Here is a 16,686-nt window from a genome sequence, read left to right as displayed (position 1 = left end):
GTCTGGCATTGTCACTGCAGCTCGGGTTCCATCCCTGGCCCAGGGACTTCCACATGCCACTGGTGCTGCCACAGAGCAAAGCAAGTTTCTGTCCAACACTTTCCACATGGGAGCCTGGGATGGATGAGAAACCCTGGGGTCAGGGAGGGAGGAGATTCTGAGTGTCCCCTCTAGTGTCTATGTCACAGTCTGGGAAGTGTTAGACCCCACGCTCTGAAGCCAAGGAGGTATGGTTGGCTGCTGATTCAGTCATGACTTAGAGCGAGTGACTTGTAGAGCTGAGCCTCAGTTTCCTCATCTGTGAAATGGGTGTTGACTAGTAACTTACGTGTGAATCCGTAAAATTGCTCTTTATTTTCGTTTTTGTCTTTTGTGGTTTTAGGGCCACAGCCATGGCATATGAAGGTTCCCAGGCTAGGGGTCGAACTGGAGCTGCAGCTGCCGGCCTACACCACAGCTCATGGCAACGCCAGATCCTTAACCCACTGAGAGAGGCCAGGGATCGAACCTGCAACCTCATGGCTCCTAGTTAGATTAGTTTCTGCTCTGCCATGATGGGAACTCCTAAAATTGCTCTTGTTAATGAACTGCCAACAACCAACGGCAGAGAAACATCATTCTCTAAAATCAACTGAGAGAGACTTGGCTATTTGAAATCAAATTAATGAGAAAGGGATATTCCACTTTGGCAGGGGCTGGGGGTGGGTGGGTGGGGACACTAAATAGCTCTGACCCGGAGACACAGCCCGTTTCCAGCCCAGGTTCAGAGTTTCAGAGAAGGGATTTGTGGACTCTGTGTTACATACTTAGCCTAATCGGGTGGCTTGTAAAGGCAGCGGGCTCCGAGTTCTCACAGCCCAGGCCTTATTAACTCCCTTGTTCACAGCACTGCTTTTCTTTGTGCCAATCAAAACACTGTGCCATTTCAGTGTCACCCACACACTACCCTTCCCCACATTTCATAAAACCCTGTCTTTTTTTTTTTTTTTTTTTTTTTTTTTTAGGGCCCCACCTGAGGCCTGTGGAAGTTCCTGGGCCAGGGGTTGAACGGAGCTGTAGCTGAGGCCTGTGCCACAGCCATGGCAACACTGATCCTAGCCGCATCCGTGACTTACACTGCAACTTGCAGCAATGCCGGATCCTTTTAACCCACGGTGCAAGGCCAGGGAGTGAACCCGCATCATCAGAGAGACAACACTGGGTCCTTAACCTGCTGAGCCACAATGGGAACTCCAATCATATAACCCTGTATCTCCTCTTGGGGGAGACTGCCCATCGGGGATTCGAACCCCTTGCTGCAGCACGAATAAATCCGGGTTTTCAAACTGTGGGACGTGTTCCCAGAGACTTTATCAGATAAACTTAATCACCCCTTGTCATTTTGCTGCGGGGAGGAGTAAAAGAGCTGAGGCCGAGAAAGTGCTTAGCAGATTTCTTGGCTCCTGAGTTGGTTTAACACGTTTAAAATGCGTCTGCATTAGGACGCATCTCATTGAGCCTGGAGCGGCTCTAGGGCTGGTTGATTCCTAGAGCGAGCAACTGACTCGCCCGAGAGGGGGCCTTTCATATGCAAACTAACCCACCCAGAGCTCACGCTCCCAACTGCTTTCTTTTTCCGGGACTCTCATGTTTTTCTGTCACTCTCTCCCTGCCCTAATCACCCCAGGGCCAGGGACCTGTCCGCGAGGGACTACCCCTTACGCCCCAGAGCCCGCTGAAATGATTCAAACTAGCCGATTTTACACCTGCTTAATTAACCCTGCTTCTTCGTTTCCTTCCCGTAAAAACCACAGTAAAGGCTCTCGCCCACAGCCCACCTGTTCCCTCCCCACCCAGGCCCGAGCCCAGCCTCCGCGTTCTCTTTCCTGGCGTATCTTCCTTGGGAACCGTGCGTCCTAAACCGTCTTTCCCGTGGCAGTCGTCTCCTGATCTCTTGGCCTCTCCACACCCCAGTACAAATAAAACCTACGTCTTCAAACGTCCCACCTGCGCTCACAAACCCACGGGTCTGCACAGACTCCACCGGGCTAAGCTCCGATGTTCACATCCGCTCCCTGACGTTCACATCCGCTCCCTGATGCCTGCATCGACAAGGCCAGCAACCCCTGGGCACTTGCAGGGGGGAGCTGGGGGAACAGCGAGAGTCCCCGGGGAGGTGGAGGAAGGTCAGGACCTCTTGCCGCTCAGGCTTTTCCTCTGTCCCCGGGGCCCTGCCTGCAGAGCCGCCTGATCCCGGAGTCTCCCAAGAACCCCCTGGAGCCAGCCATACCTGCTCCCATCCTTTCCCAGAGATTGATTTCCCAGATGAGCTCCTGGCCTGGGACTCTCTCCCAAGTGAGTGCCAGCTGTTGTAGCTGCATTTTCATCTAGGAGAGGGGCCTGGAGAGCTTTCTCCGGTTCTCCAAGGAAGCTTTCCCCATCCCCAGAAGATGAACAGTCTCATTTTAAACCCACCCCCATGATGTGCTGTGAGAATTATGCCGGCAGTGGCCTTTGGGGGGATGGGGGCACAAGGGCAGCCGCTGTCTCCAGCAGGCTCTAGCTCATGCTCATGTGGGTGCTGGCTTTGTGAGAATTAGGTCTTGCATACTTTCCTTTAAACGCATGAGAAGAATTTGGAGCGCAGTAAAACCAATATGACAAAAGCCTCAATGTTGTGAGATCTGAAGGGACAGAGAGGTTTGTTGCACTGCTCTTAGCTTCTGAGTAGGTTTGAAATTTTTCATAATTAGTATTCTAAAGAAACAGACACACATACTAAAATCCAAAAGCTTAGAGTTCCCACTGGGCTCAGCAGTAACAAACCCTACTAGGATACATGAAGACGCAGGTTTGATCCCTGACCTCGCTCAGGGAGTTAAGGATCTGGTGTTGCCATGAGCTGTGGTGTAGGTCACAACCACAGCTTGGATCTGCTGTGGCTGTGGCTGTGGCTGTGGCCGGCAGCTGTAGCTCCAATTGGACTCCTAGCCTGGGAACTTCTACATGCAGCAAGTGCGGCCCCAAAAAGCAAAAAAAAAAAAAAAAGAAAAGAAAAATTTCCAGCACAATTTCATCAGGTGAAATCTGAGACTGTTACATAGATTCCTGCTTCCCCCAGCGAGGATGGCTTCAGGCTGGGAAGCAGAGGGCAGAACCAAGCAGTGGAAAAACCTCTTTCTCTTGTTGGGATTCTGACCCCCTCCCTCCTCACCCCCCCCAGGTGGCTGAGCCGTGGAGGCACCTGGAAAGCTCTTGGGGGGGGGGCGCCTCACATGAGGCAGGTCCTGGCACTGTGATTCTCCCCTTCGGTGGGGACTTTTGTGACCTGGAGCTGGACCTGAGCATCCAGCGCCAGAGGCTGTGTCATAATCACAAGGACAAACCCTTCCAAGAACTTTACGTGTATGTCTCAGGCTGGTTCTCTGGAAGGCAGACACACGGCCGAGTTAGTGGGGCGAGAGCTTTGCTAGGGAGCCATGCCTGTGACAGGAGAGGCAAGGGGACCGAAGACCACGTGCTGACCTCACAAAGGCCCAGCCGCCCAGGGAGCCCCTCTTGGAGGAGTCCTGCCCTGGGCAGAAATGGCCAGGCTCCAGTAGCCCCACCAGGTTCCATCACTGCGGGGGGCCTTCCCCCCAAGAGCAGGACCACAGTTGAAAGCGGAGATGGAGCCTTCACCCAAAGACTAGGGCACCCATGTCCAGAACATATGATCTGTATGTTTATGCCTTATTCCTAACCGCCCCCGCTGGCAAGACTCCGAATGCCCCTCATCAGCCGAGTGGAGGAGCATTTAGCATTGCAGCACTATTCACAGTAGCCAAGACCAGGACATAACCTACATGTCCAGCGACAGATGCGTGGATGAAGAAGATGTGGTACATACACACCATGGCATACTACCCAGCCCTAAGAACAAAACAATGCCATTCGCAGCCACATGGATGCAACTAGAAATTCTCATACCAAGTGAAGTCAGAAAGACAGATACCATGTGATATCACTTGTGTATGGAATCTAAAATAAGGCACAGATGAACCTACCTACAGAAACAGACTCACAGACATGGAGAACAGACTTGTGGTTGCCGAGGGGGAGGGAGTGGGATGGACTGGGAGTTTGGGGTTAGCGGATGCAAACGGTTGCATTTGTTTATTTATTTTAGGGCCACACCTGCAGCATGTGGAAGCTCCCAGGCTAGGGCTGGAATTGGAGCTGCAGCTGCTGGCCTGCACCACAGCAACACCAGATCTGAGCCTCGTCTGCAACCTACGCCACAGCCTGCAGCTACACCAGATCCTTAACTCTGGATCTGAGTGAGGCCAGGGATCGAACCCATGTCCTCAGGGATGCTAGTTGGGTTCGGAAGCCACTGAGCCACAGTAGGAACTCTTGGACTATTGCATTTAGAATGGATAAGCAATGAGGTTCTGCTGCATAGCACAGGAAACTGTATCCAGTCACTTGTGATGGAACATGATAGAAGGTATTATGAGAAAATGGTGTGACTGTGTCACCATGCTGTACAGTGGAAAATTGACAGAACACTGTAAACCAGCAATAATGGAAAAAAATAAAAATCATTATATATAAAAACAAAAAAATAAAAAATGTATATATGTGTATGACTGGGTCACTGCTGTACAGCAGAAATTGACATGACATTGTAAATCAACTACAGTAAAAAAAAAATTTTTTAAATAAATGGAGGAACAGTTACCTTGGATGGGTCACCAGTGCGTGATGCTAAGCAGCAGAGGCTGGACATGGAAGACGCCACGACGTCTGATTCCGTTTCCACGAACTTTCCGGAAAAGAGGCCTCAGGGTGTCCAGGACGGTGCAGCATCAGCGGGCTTCAGGGAGAAGTGGGGTCTGGAGCTTAAAACCAGAGAGTCGGGCGCCCCCTGGTGGCTCACTTTCAGAGCCAGAGTCAGGGACCTGCAGCAGCCCTTTCGTCCCCTTGGTGGAGCTTGTCAGTGAGAGGATAATTAATAATAATAATAAATGCATAATCTATACACACATATAACAACAGACCCAAAGCCGTGCTGCGGACCAGGCAGTGTGCCCACGGGAAGGAGGTTTACTATTCACCCTCGTGTGCAGGAGAGCAAGACAGGGAAACCGAGGGTGAGAGCCGTCACACAACTGGAGGTCACAGCGTGTGGGGCGAGACGTGGGATTTGAACCTGGTCTGTCTGAGTTCAGGGAGATGGAGAGAAGCCACTCTGAGGGTGTGGGGGCCTGGCTGCTTTGGTCCATGAAACCCAGCCCCCTCCTGTCTTTGATCTGCAGGCAGCCTCTGGTCTCCTGATAATGAAACCCTTTCCACTTGCGTGATCTCACATTGGGCTTTCCCGCCCCTCGCGGCCAGCAGGGTGTTGTTGGCAGTGCGACCTCCTCAGGGGCCCCAAACCCTGACTTGCTTCGAGTGGCCGTCTCTGGGGATGGTCCGCTTCCCTGAATACGGTGTGCGTCTAGTGGGGCAGCTTCCTGCTGAGCCCCTGGGGAGTGGCTTTGTCCACCCCTCACCAGGGGCCTCGTTGGGCTCCTTTGACCACTGCCCATTGATACCTCGCTCATATCTCATGGCCAAGGGGGTGATACAAAAGCGCACAGCTTTCTTTGGGGGGGGGGGTCAGGCACGAGCAGCCTTGGCAGGCACGGAGAGCTGGAGGGCTGTGCCTTTGCAGCCCCCACTGGCTTTGGCCGTTCTTCTGAGGACCTCAGGCCTGTTACCCAACCAAACTTGGGGCTGCTCACGGGCGCACAGTAAAGCCGTTCCACGGACACCTAGTGGTAGAGAAAGAAAGTGCAGCGTCTATTGCAGGCCTCAAGCAAGGAGTCCAGGCAGCTGGTGCTGGAAAGACCCAAACTCTCTGATGGCTTTAAGGGAAAGGTTTCAAGACAGGGTGAGGGACAGGGTTGCAGGATATGTGATCAGCTTGTGGACATTCTTCTGATTGGTCGATGGAGAGGTAATTGGGGGAAGACATCATCAACCTTCAGGTTCCAGGTGGTTTGAGGTGTCCTGCTGGCGGGCAGCGGGGCAGCATAGGGTCCACTTCAAGGATGTGGCTCAGAATATTATCTACCGCCTTTGAGGAAGAACAAAAGGTTCTTGAACTTGTTTGTTTAGTGGTTAGACTATTATTACTGTTTTGTCTTGTGTGACTGTTTTCCTTTGTTTCTGCATTTTTCTCACCTCTCTGATTAAATCTGCTCTTTGCAACTTGGGGAAGGCCTAGGAGGCTAAAGTTTTTTCTACAAACAAGAGGCAGGAGAATGACACGAGGGGGTCTCTCCCAGGAAGGCCCCATAGGGTCCTGCTCAGTTACCCCCCCCCCTTTTCTTTGATATGCCTCCTGTCTTGAGGGGAAACAGGGTCAGGACAAGAAAGAGAAGGCAGTTTCGGATACACAGGTTAGCGATCAGCTGAGCAGAGGGACTCAGTGTTAGGAGAACTTAGTTTCAGGATCACGTCACACAGTGTGTGTGAATTCTTACCCCATTTAGCTGGGGATGATAAAAACAACAGCTGCAGCAGATGCATTCAGAGCCCTGCCCTCGTCCCTCGGGTGGTCCATGGTGCTCCAGTGGGCTTCCAGCATACGTCTTGGTATCTGTGAACTGTTTTCTGGAACCAAAAAGCCCACTCGGCCTGAATGGGCCAGACTGGGAGTGCCAGGACAGCGACACCCTGTGGAAGCTGTCTTCGGCGTTGATGGAGGAAAACTGGAGCAAAAAATAGCGCCCTCGTGTGGCTGAAACTCTGCCTCTGTCCACAGGCGCTGAATAGAAATGCAGAGGCAGAGTTTGGGGCAAAGGAGAAAGGAGTTGCTTTTATTGCTCCAGGCAAAGGAGAATCCCTGACTCTCTCCTTTGGGAGAGCATAGGAGGTGGTCCTTAGTTTGGGGGTGGAAAGTAGGGCCGCAGATAAAGATCACGGTAGATGCACATGTGCATTTTTCTTCAAAGCTGGTGTCGGGCGGTGGTCCGGTGGTCCGGGCCTGGTTCTGGTGGTCCTGGAGACTATGGCACCCATGACCTTCTTTGTGAAGTGAAGAATGCTTCCTCAAGTAGGTAACATGTTCCATTTGTTGGGGGGTTTAGTTCTGCAGAAGAATTCAGAGATATTGTTATGTGACTCCCTCGCCCCAGGCTGCTCCTTGTTTCTTTTTTCTTCTTCTTTTTTTGGCCACCCTGAGGTATCTGAAGTTCCTGGGCCAGGGATCAGATCCGAGTCACAGCTGTGACCTTCACTACAGTTGGGGCATCGCCAGATCCTTTAACCCACTGTGCCAGGCCAGGGATTGAACTTGCGTCCTGGCACCGAAGCGATGCCACTGATCCTGTTGTGCCACAGCAGGAACTCCTGCACGCTTGTTTCTTGACTGCTTTTCCCTGGTCTCTGCATCCCCTTCCTTCCCTGATTAGCAACCGTTCGAACCTGCCCCTTGAAACTCAGAGAAGGTCACGAAGCCTGAATGAAGCCTATTTCCTACAAACAGGAAGTGGGGGACACAGAAAGGCTTTTGCGTCCAGGAGCCCCACGGGGCCCTGCTCGGTTTCACTTGTCTTTAGGGGTGTACTCCGCCCCACTCCCCAGGCGCTCCCTGTTGGCTGGCTCTCAGATCACGCCCGGTGGCATCTGGCCTAGTGGCTACCCTGTGTTGTCTCCTTCCCTTCCCTGTATCCCACCACTGTTCCCTGCACTTCCCATTAACCAGGGAGCCTCAGAGTCATCTTCTGGGAGGTTCTGAACTAAGACCATAGCTGATACTTTTGAGCCCTTCTAAGCGTCAGGTCTGTTCCAAGCACATACGCGTTCATTTAATCTTCGTGACAACCTCAGAGGTAGGCACTACTGTTACCCCCATTTTCAGGATGAGGAAACTGAGGCCCAGGGAGGGGCCGTCTATCCAAATGTGACTGGTTAATGCCCCCCTAAAGATGTCCACGTCTTAGTTCCTTGAACCTGTGAGTGTTCCTTCACACGGCAAAAGTGACTTTGCAGGTTGATTAAGGATCCCGAGACAGAGAGATCATCCTGGATCGCCCACATGGACTCAGTATAATCCCAAGAGTCCTTGTAAGAGGGAATCCAGAGGACCTGAATCAGAAGACGACACGAGGATGGGAGTAGAGGCCGGAAGGATGTGAGGAAGGAGCCGTGGGCTGATCTGGGGCGAGCAGGTGGCCTCTCGAAGCTGAGAGAGGCAAGGAAATGGGAAGCTGAGAGCCCGGAAGGAATGGCCCTGCCAGGCCATTTACCATGTCTGGCTGCCGGAGCTGTGAGACAGTACATTTGTGTTCCCCTGAGCCCCTCCCTTCGTGCTGACTTGTTACAGCAGCCACGGGAGACTAATACACCCAGAGAACCAGATGGAAGGCGCTCCATGACCTTTTGTGACCTCACCAGGAAAGGTGTGTGGCATCCCTTCCGTCTTACACTTTTGGTCGAAGCAGTCACAACAAGCCAGCCCAGATTCCAAGGGAAGGGTTGTGGTCCCCTACCTCTCCGTAGGAAGAGTGACAAAAAGAATTTGTGGCCGTTTTACTGTCTTAACAACCTCATGATAAACATATATCATAATTTCCGTTCCTCAGACCAGGAAATAGAGAGAGGCTCAGAGAGGTCTGGGAATTGTCCCACGATCAATCAGCTAGAAAGCAGTAAGCCAGGATTCAAACCCAGAGCCCACACTTTGAAAACCTTTCCAGATGCTTCCGGAAGCCAGGCCGTTGTCACCTCTCATGTCCTTTGTTCCCTCCCTCCTGGCTGAATCTGGTCAGGTGCTGATCACACGTGATTTTGGTGTCAGTTCAGAGACCAACCGCAATTCCATGTGAATTTTAGGAAAACCAATACTGCAGAACAAAACTGCAGTGAACACTCTGAAGTTCACTGGGTGACTATTGCTGTAGGGTATCTCTCAGAAGTGGAATATCTGGATGAAAAGAGTACGCATGTATTACACGTTTTAATAAATATTGACATCCCAAAGATGTTATCAGTTTACTTTCTCTAACAGTGTTTACAAGGGTCTCTTTTCCCAGTCCTGGGAATCGTTAATCATTCACATTTTATTGCCCATCTGTGTGTGAATGAACATTGGTGCCTCAATATTGTTTTAAATTAGAGTTTCCATTGTGGCTCAGCAGGTTAAGAACCTGACTAGTGTCCCTGGCCCTGCTCAGTGGGTTAAGGATCTACTGTTGCCATGAGCTGTGGTGTAGACCGGCAGCTGCACCTCTGATTCAACCCCTAGCTTGGCAACTCCCATATACCACAGGTGTGGCCCTAAAAAATATTTATTTTATTTATTGTCTTTTTAGGGCCGCACCCATGGCATATGGAATTTCCCAGGCTAGGGGTTAAATCAGAGCTACAGCTGCCAGCCTACACCACAGTTCATGGCAACACCGGATCCCTGACCCACTGAGCGAGGAAGAGGGTTGAACCCACATCCTCATGGATACTAATCAGATTTGTTTCCGCTGTGCCACAACAGGAACTCCGATATATTGTTTTAAATTGCATATCTATCACTAGTGAAACTGCCTCTCTTTTCCTAAGTGTTTGAAGATGACAGGCTTTGTGAATTGCCTTTTGTGTATTTTATGAATTTTAAAAATTGTGTTATTTTTCTTTGTCCTGTGGCCTTCTAGGAGCTTTTGGTATGTCAGAGATTTTAAGCAGTTATTTGTTCCTAAGTGTGAGCCTTCCTCAATGCTCACGGTCCTGGGACACCGATGGGGCAGTGTTAGTAAATGGCCACCAGGGGGCGGAGTTTCCCTCAGCCAAGGACGAAAGATAATTTTTGTCTTTGGGAGGAATGGCTGGGGCATCTCCTTGCAAGAGGGTTTGCTGTGATTCCTTATATCATTTACTTCTTATTTTTGAAAGATTCCCTGGTTAACTAAGGGGACAGCCACTGTCATTTTCTCTGGGCCTCAGCAGTAGCATTGCACATCTAGGGGCTATATAGAATTGTAGTTGAGACTAAGAATTGTAATGTGGGCTTCGGCATCAGACGGACGTGGATTCAGCTGCCAGCTCTTCCCCTTATGAGCTGTGCCGCTGGACAGGGACCTCTCTGAGCCTCCTTTCCTGCCTCTGTGTCATGGGAATGAAAACCCTCACTTAATTTGGATTAAATGCAGCTGGGCGGCAGGTTCTCAGACATTTATTCATGAAACACGTATCAAGTGCCTACTATAGGCCGAGGACTGTCCTAGGCTTTGGGTGGACAACAGGGAGCAAAACAGACAGAAATCCCAGCTTCATAGTTCCTGTTGTGGCTCAGCCGTAACAAACCCAATTAATATCCATGAAGGTGTGGGTTCGATCCCTGGCACTCAGTGGGTTAAAGATCTGGCATTGCTGTGAGCTGTGGTGTAGGTCGCGGATGCGGCTTGGATCTGGCACGGCTGTGGCTGTGGCGTAGGCCAGCAGCTGCAGCTCTGATCCAACCCCTAGCCCGGGAACTTCCATATGCTGCAGGTGTGGCCCTAAAAAGAAAGAAAAAGAAACCTCGATCTCATGGGGCTGATTTTAGAGGGAGGCAGATAAGCCACAAGCACAAGGCAGAGAAGGGACGTCAAATAGGAATGAGTTCTTTGAAGAAAAACAGCCAGAGAGGCGGGTACGGAGAGAGCTGGGGTGCCCAGAGCGTGGTCAGGGTATAATCTGGTGAGACTGGGACCAAACCCGAGTTGAGCCGCTCACTGCTCAGAAGGCTGGTACTTTAAAGATAAGTGTTGGTGGAAAAGGGAACGTTGCTTTCTTCGGGAGGCCAGCGGCCTGGGGAGATGGACTGACCTAGGCTTCAGGCCACCATCCGGATGCCCATTAGGAGAGGAAGCTTTTAAAGGTGGCGTGAGGGAGCGGTCAGTGCGTGCCCGATTCTCAGACTGGATGGCATCAAGAGGTGGCTTTGAGCAGCATCCATCACCAGTCCGGGGTCTGCGTGCTTGCGGTCCGCAGTTTTCATCTGGTGGGTTTTGCTTCCTGTAATGACAGGGTAGGAAGGCGTGTCAGGCCTTTATCGCTTCCAGGGAACTGAGAGTTGGCTGACTCTTTTATGTGGCTGGTTTAGAGTCTAAATTGTTACCAGTTTAAGCTTCCTGGCCCAACAGCTATACTTTGTTTCTCCATCTTTGCATTTTCTTTTCCTTTCTTTTCTTTTTTCTTTTCTTTTTTTTTTTTTGGCCATTCCCACAGCATGTGGAAGTTCCCAGGTCGGGGATCAAACCCATGCCACAGCAGTGACCCAAGCCATTGCAGTGACAACGCTGGATCCTTAGCCTGCTGCACAAGAGAAGTCCATCTTCCCATTTTCTGATTATTGCTTGAGCCAGCCTTTTGAGACTCAGGGCAGGCCTTGGGAGACCAAAGATTTTCTTTCTCTGTCTTTTTTTTTTTTTTTTTTTTTTTTTTTGTCTTTTTGCCATTTCTTGGGCCGCTCCCGCAGCATATGGAGGTTCCCAGGCTAGGGGTCAAATCGGAGCTGTAGCTTCCGGCCTATACCAGAGCCACAGCAACGTGGGATCCGAGCCGCGTCTGCAACCTACACCACAGTTCATGGCAATGCCGGATCCTTAACCTGCTGAGCAAGGCCAGGGATCGAACCCGCAACCTCATGGTTCCTATTGGATTCGTTAACCACTGAGCCACGATGGGAACTCTGACCAAAGATTTTCTATAAACAGGAGGATGTGGCCGGGTCTGTCCTGGGGAGGCTTGGTGTACCAGGGAAGGCCTCTTTGAAGAGGTGACATCTGAACAGGAGCCTGCATGAGGTGAGGGAGAAAGCCTGTGGATTATCTTGGGAAGAGTGTTTGGGGCAGAAAGAAAAGCCAGTGCAAAGGTCCTGAGGCAGGACTCTGTCCTGTGTGTTTATAAAACAGTGGCAAAGCGGTGGGGCTGGAGTGGAAGGAGTGAGGGGAGAAGTCGGATAAGTGGCCTCCGTTACATGGGGCCTTGTGGGCCACTAAAAGGACGGTTTTTTTTTGAAGTTCCCAGGCTAGGGGTTGAATTGGAGCTGCAGATGCCTGTCTTTGCCACAGTCACAGCAACGTGGGATCTGAGCGGCATCTGCGACCTACACCACAGCTCATGGCAATGCCGGATCCTTAACCCACTGAGTGAGGCCAGGGATGGAACCTCCTGCATCCTCATGGGTACCAGTCAGGTTCATTTCCCCTGCACCACAACAGCAGCTCTATAGGGGCATTAGCTTTTATGCTGGGTAAGGTAGGAGCCCCAGGAAGCTTTTGACCAGGAGAGGAACCTATACCGGCTTAGGTGCTGATAGGTCCCTCCGGCTGGCTTTATTGTGCGGAGCAGACAGTGGAGGGTGGGGCAGGATCAGGGAGCCCAGTGGGAGGTGACTGCAGAGCGCCAGGCGGGAGATGCTGGTGGCTCTGGTGGCGCTGGTGAGAAGCAGTCGGATTCAGGAGGGATTTGAAAGCTGAACCACAGAAGGCTCCTGAGAAAGGTTTGTTGTTGTTGTCGTTGTTTTTTAAGGGCCACCCCTGTAGCATCTGGAAGTTTCCAGGCTAGGGGTCCAGTCAGAGCTGCAGTTGCCTGCCTCCACCCCAGCCACAGCCATGCCAGATCCAAGCTGCATCTGCGACCTACCCCACAGCTTGTGGCAATGCTGGATCCTGAACCCGCTGAGCGAGGCCAGGGATTGAACCCGTGTCCTCATGGATACTAGTCCGGTTCTTAACCCACTGAGCCACAACGGGAAGTCCAGTTTCCCTATTTCGGCAGCAGGACGGGGAGCTTCCAGCATCCCTGCTGGTGTTCGCCTACAACGAGAGCATCCAGGACGAGCAAAGGGCATGTGTCCCTGACCTGGGACCTGGTCAAAGATGAGGAGATAACGGGACATCACACCGTTGTAAACTGAGGAGGGCTGTGCCCGCCTCTCCCAGGCTGGCTGCCATTGCCACATGGCGCAGCCCTCATCAGGGCCATGCAAGTCCATCTCCCCTCAGGGCTGAGGTTCTGGGCTGGACGCACCACCTGGCTGCCTCGGGCGGCCCTGGGGGTTTCGCGGGGCGTCCTCTGCAGAGCAAGGTCCTTTCAGGAGGAAGTGCTTCTGGGGACTGGGAGGACCCATGGCTCAACATCTGGATGTCCCCCATGGCCGGGCCGTGCCCTGGGTGGGGGCCCTGCTCGTAGGTGAGGAGTGACTGAGGGTGGGGTGGGGAAGGGCCAGCCTTCGAGGTCCAGAGCCCATGCACCTGACATGCATTCCCTGGGTTAGATCCAGGCATGCGGTTCCTCTCTGTTAAGTGATCAGGTCTGAGAGGGGGGCTGCGAGGCAGGGTGGCTTTAAGTGGGACCAGCCAGGTTAATTTCTTGCTTTCCCCCGGTTAGCTCTGTGACCTGAGGTGAGTCACCCAACCTCTCTGATCCTCTCAGTTTCCTTATTTGGGAAATGGGCAATGATGGGACTCCCGCTTAGGGCTGCTGCAAAAACCAAATGAACCCTATTTTCAGTGCCTGAAAAATCAGCAGGGAGCTTTATTTTTATTTATTTATTTATTTATTTATTTATTTATTTATTTATTTATTTTGTCTTTTGTTGTTGTTGCTATTTCTTGGGCCGCGGTTCCCAGGCTAGGAGTTGAATCGGAGCTGTAGCCACCGGCCTACGCCAGAGCCACAGCAACGCGGGATCCGAGCTGCGTCTGCAACCTACACCACAGCTCACGGCAACGCTGGATCGTTAACCCACTGAGCAAAGGCAGGGACCGAACCCGCAACCTCGTGGTTCCTAGTCGGATTCGTTAACCACTGCGCCGCGACGGGAACTCCCAGCAGGGAGATTTAGACCGTGATTAATAAGAATGTTCAAAAGATAAATACAGGGATATAGTCCATTATGTGAAAATACTCTTGGGTCCTCGCTGAGCACTGGAGATGGGCCAGGCACTGCGTCAGGTGCTTTCATCATCAGCTCATTCGGTCCCCATCATCCCTCTGTGAGGGGGTGCTCTTACCGTCGGCCCCATTTTCCAGGTGAGGAGACTGAGGCTGGGAAGCAGCATAGCATAGGATGTTGACATCGTGGATTCAGATCCAGCTCTGTAACATACACTTCCTGAGCTTCAGCAAGTCGTTGAAGTTTCCAGGGCCTCGGTCCCCTCATCCAGAAAATGGATATAGTAACCCCTGCCTCCAAGAGCTGCTGTGAGAGTCAGTGGGTTTCTGTTGGTAAAGCAGGCCGAACCATCCATGGTATGGAGTACACCCTTGATAAACATTTACACGAAAACTGCCGGAGATGCGGGCACCTTGCCCAGAGTCTTGCAGCCCTGTGAAGTGGGTGCTAGAAGCAGAAACTGGCTCTAGCATCTTCCCTGTTAATCATGTAAAGGTGCTTTTTAAGCAGTAAAGGAGGGCACCTGGGGGCCCTGAGGAGGTACCCAGCCTGCTCCCAGGAGGTCAGGAAGCTGGTGGAGGTGATCCAAGTTCACCCTGCAAGGATGAGCCAGAGTTAGCCAGGCAGGGGAAGAACAGCACCTCTCCAACCCAATTCCCACTGCCCTCGAGAAACCAAAGAAAAGAAAAAAGAAAGAAGCGCCGTAGAAAGAAGAAAGAAAAAGCACACACACTCCTATGACGAGTGTGTAACCTGGCTGGTATATAAACCTCAAGTGAGTGATCAGCGAAAGACGAAGAGATGGGGCTGGGGAGAAGGACAAGGGATATTCCATGAAGAGTCGTATAAATCTATTTTGCATGTCCCAGATTATTTTCTTAGGCTGAATTCCTGAAAGTAGAATAGTTGAGTCATATTTTCATTCTTGATACATGGCATAACATGACTCTTTTTTTTTTTTTTTTTTTTTTTTTGCCTTTTTGCCTTTTTGCTATTTCTTTGGGCCGCTCCCATGGCATATGGAGGTTCCCAGGCTAGGGGTCGAATCGGAGCTGTAGCCACTGGCCTAAGCCAGAGCCACAGCAACGTGGGATCCGAGCCGCGTCTGCAAACCTGCACCACAGCTCATGGCAACGCCGGATCGTTAACCCACTGAACAAGGGCAGGGACCAAACCCGCAACCTCATGGTTGCTAGTCGGATTCGTTAACCACTGTGCCACGACAGGAACTCCTAACATGACTCTTCAACATTACTATGTCAATGTGGCCTGGCACGAGGTATGAATGAGCGTGCCCATTTCTGAATATCTTTGCTCACACTGGGTATTACTGCCTTAAGAAGTTTTGGTGGTTTTATGCCATTAAAAGTTTCTAAGGAGAGAATATTTCCATTGAAGTTCTGAGGACAATGGTGTTTGAGGGTGAGGGGCCTGAGGTGTACGATGGATACAGGTGGGAAGGATGGAAGGTGGGTGGGAGGGAGACCAGTTCATGGTTTGGGGTTCAAGTACATAAGGCCAAGTGGCTTTTAGTTTTGAGATGCTTCTGATGGGGGGAGAAATCCCAATTGGAAAACAAGACCTCCTGGGAAGGTCCCATCCTTTTCCCCTCCAGTAACAGGGAGCTCACTGCCTCGCCTCCTGAACACTATCTGGTTCCTCTGACAATTTGCTGTTACTCTATGAGTTTCCTAGGGCTGTCATAACACATGGCTACAAACTTGGTGGCTTAAAACAACAGAATTTTAATCTCTTGCAATTCCAGAGGGCAGAGGTTGAAATCAAGGTGTCTGCCTCTTCTGTCTCTTATAAGGACACTTGTCATTGGATTTAGGGCCCACCTGAGTCATCCAGGATGATCTCGGTCTGAGATCTTTAGCGTAATTACATCGGCAAAGATGCTTTTCCAAATACGATCACATCTGTAGTTTCCAGGTAGGCATATCTTTGAGGGGGGCATCATTCAAACCCCCACACCATCATTCTTATAGTTGGAAAGCTACTAAGCACAGGTGCCTTCTTCCCTATTCCCTGGGCGTGGGGGCTTCTCTGAGCTCCTCCTTCCCTCCTCCTGTTCCCTGTGCCTTTTCCCCATCGCACATTTTGGTTTTCTCAACTGGATGACTCTGCCTTCAGGTCTCTGTTTTTACTCCTCCGTGGTGCCACTTTCCCCGGCCCCTTTTCAGTAACACTGCTGTGTGTACATACATTTATTTGCGTGGATGGGTGGTTAATGTCCATTTTTTCCATTGGCCCATCCATAGGCTCCATGAGGGTAAGGGTTTTGATTTTTACAGTTTATTTTCTTATCCCATTGTCAGCCCTGGTCCTGGCACATGGTAGGTGCTCAGCAAATGTTTGTGGAATGACTATTGATGGAGTAACGGTCGAAAAGCTCCCATTTCTTTAACGGCTGGGTTTCTGACTCGATCCTGGGCATTCTACACGTCTGTCTTCATGAATCCTCAAGTCGCAGTGATGCTTCTGTTTTAAGAGCAGAAACCTTAGGGAGTGAAACTGCCTGTCCAAAGTCACTGCGGCAGATTGGGTTTTTCAGAAGCAGACTCGGAGAGGGAGGGAGTTGGGGGGGTGTTATGAGTTGAATTATGTCCTTCCCCCCCCACCCCCGCCCCAAAGACTTGTTGACGTTCTAGCCCCTAGGACCTCAGAAGGTGACTTTATTTGGACGTCAGGCTGTTGCAGATGTAATTAATTAAGATGAGATTTTACTGGAGTGATGTGGGCCCCTCAATCCAACATGCTTGGTGGGTGGGGAGTTCCCGTCGCAGCTCAGCGGTTAA

General features: G+C 51.2%; 1 protein-coding gene across 1 annotated transcript in view; it reads left to right on the top strand.

The window, feature by feature from the left end:
• Positions 1-16,686, top strand: part of LOC106509492 (carcinoembryonic antigen-related cell adhesion molecule 5-like) — a 119,081-nt gene that overhangs the window by 83,086 nt on the left and 19,309 nt on the right. Inside the window, exon 5 of the mRNA XM_021097550.1 lies at positions 11,700-11,789. The gene's annotated coding sequence lies outside the window, so the exon portion shown is untranslated. The remainder of the gene's footprint in view (positions 1-11,699; positions 11,790-16,686) is intronic.

This window comes from Sus scrofa, chromosome 6, assembly GCF_000003025.6.
Source record: "Sus scrofa isolate TJ Tabasco breed Duroc chromosome 6, Sscrofa11.1, whole genome shotgun sequence".
Classification (NCBI taxonomy): domain Eukaryota; kingdom Metazoa; phylum Chordata; class Mammalia; order Artiodactyla; family Suidae; genus Sus; species Sus scrofa.
This window is presented reverse-complemented; position numbering and strand designations above follow the sequence as displayed.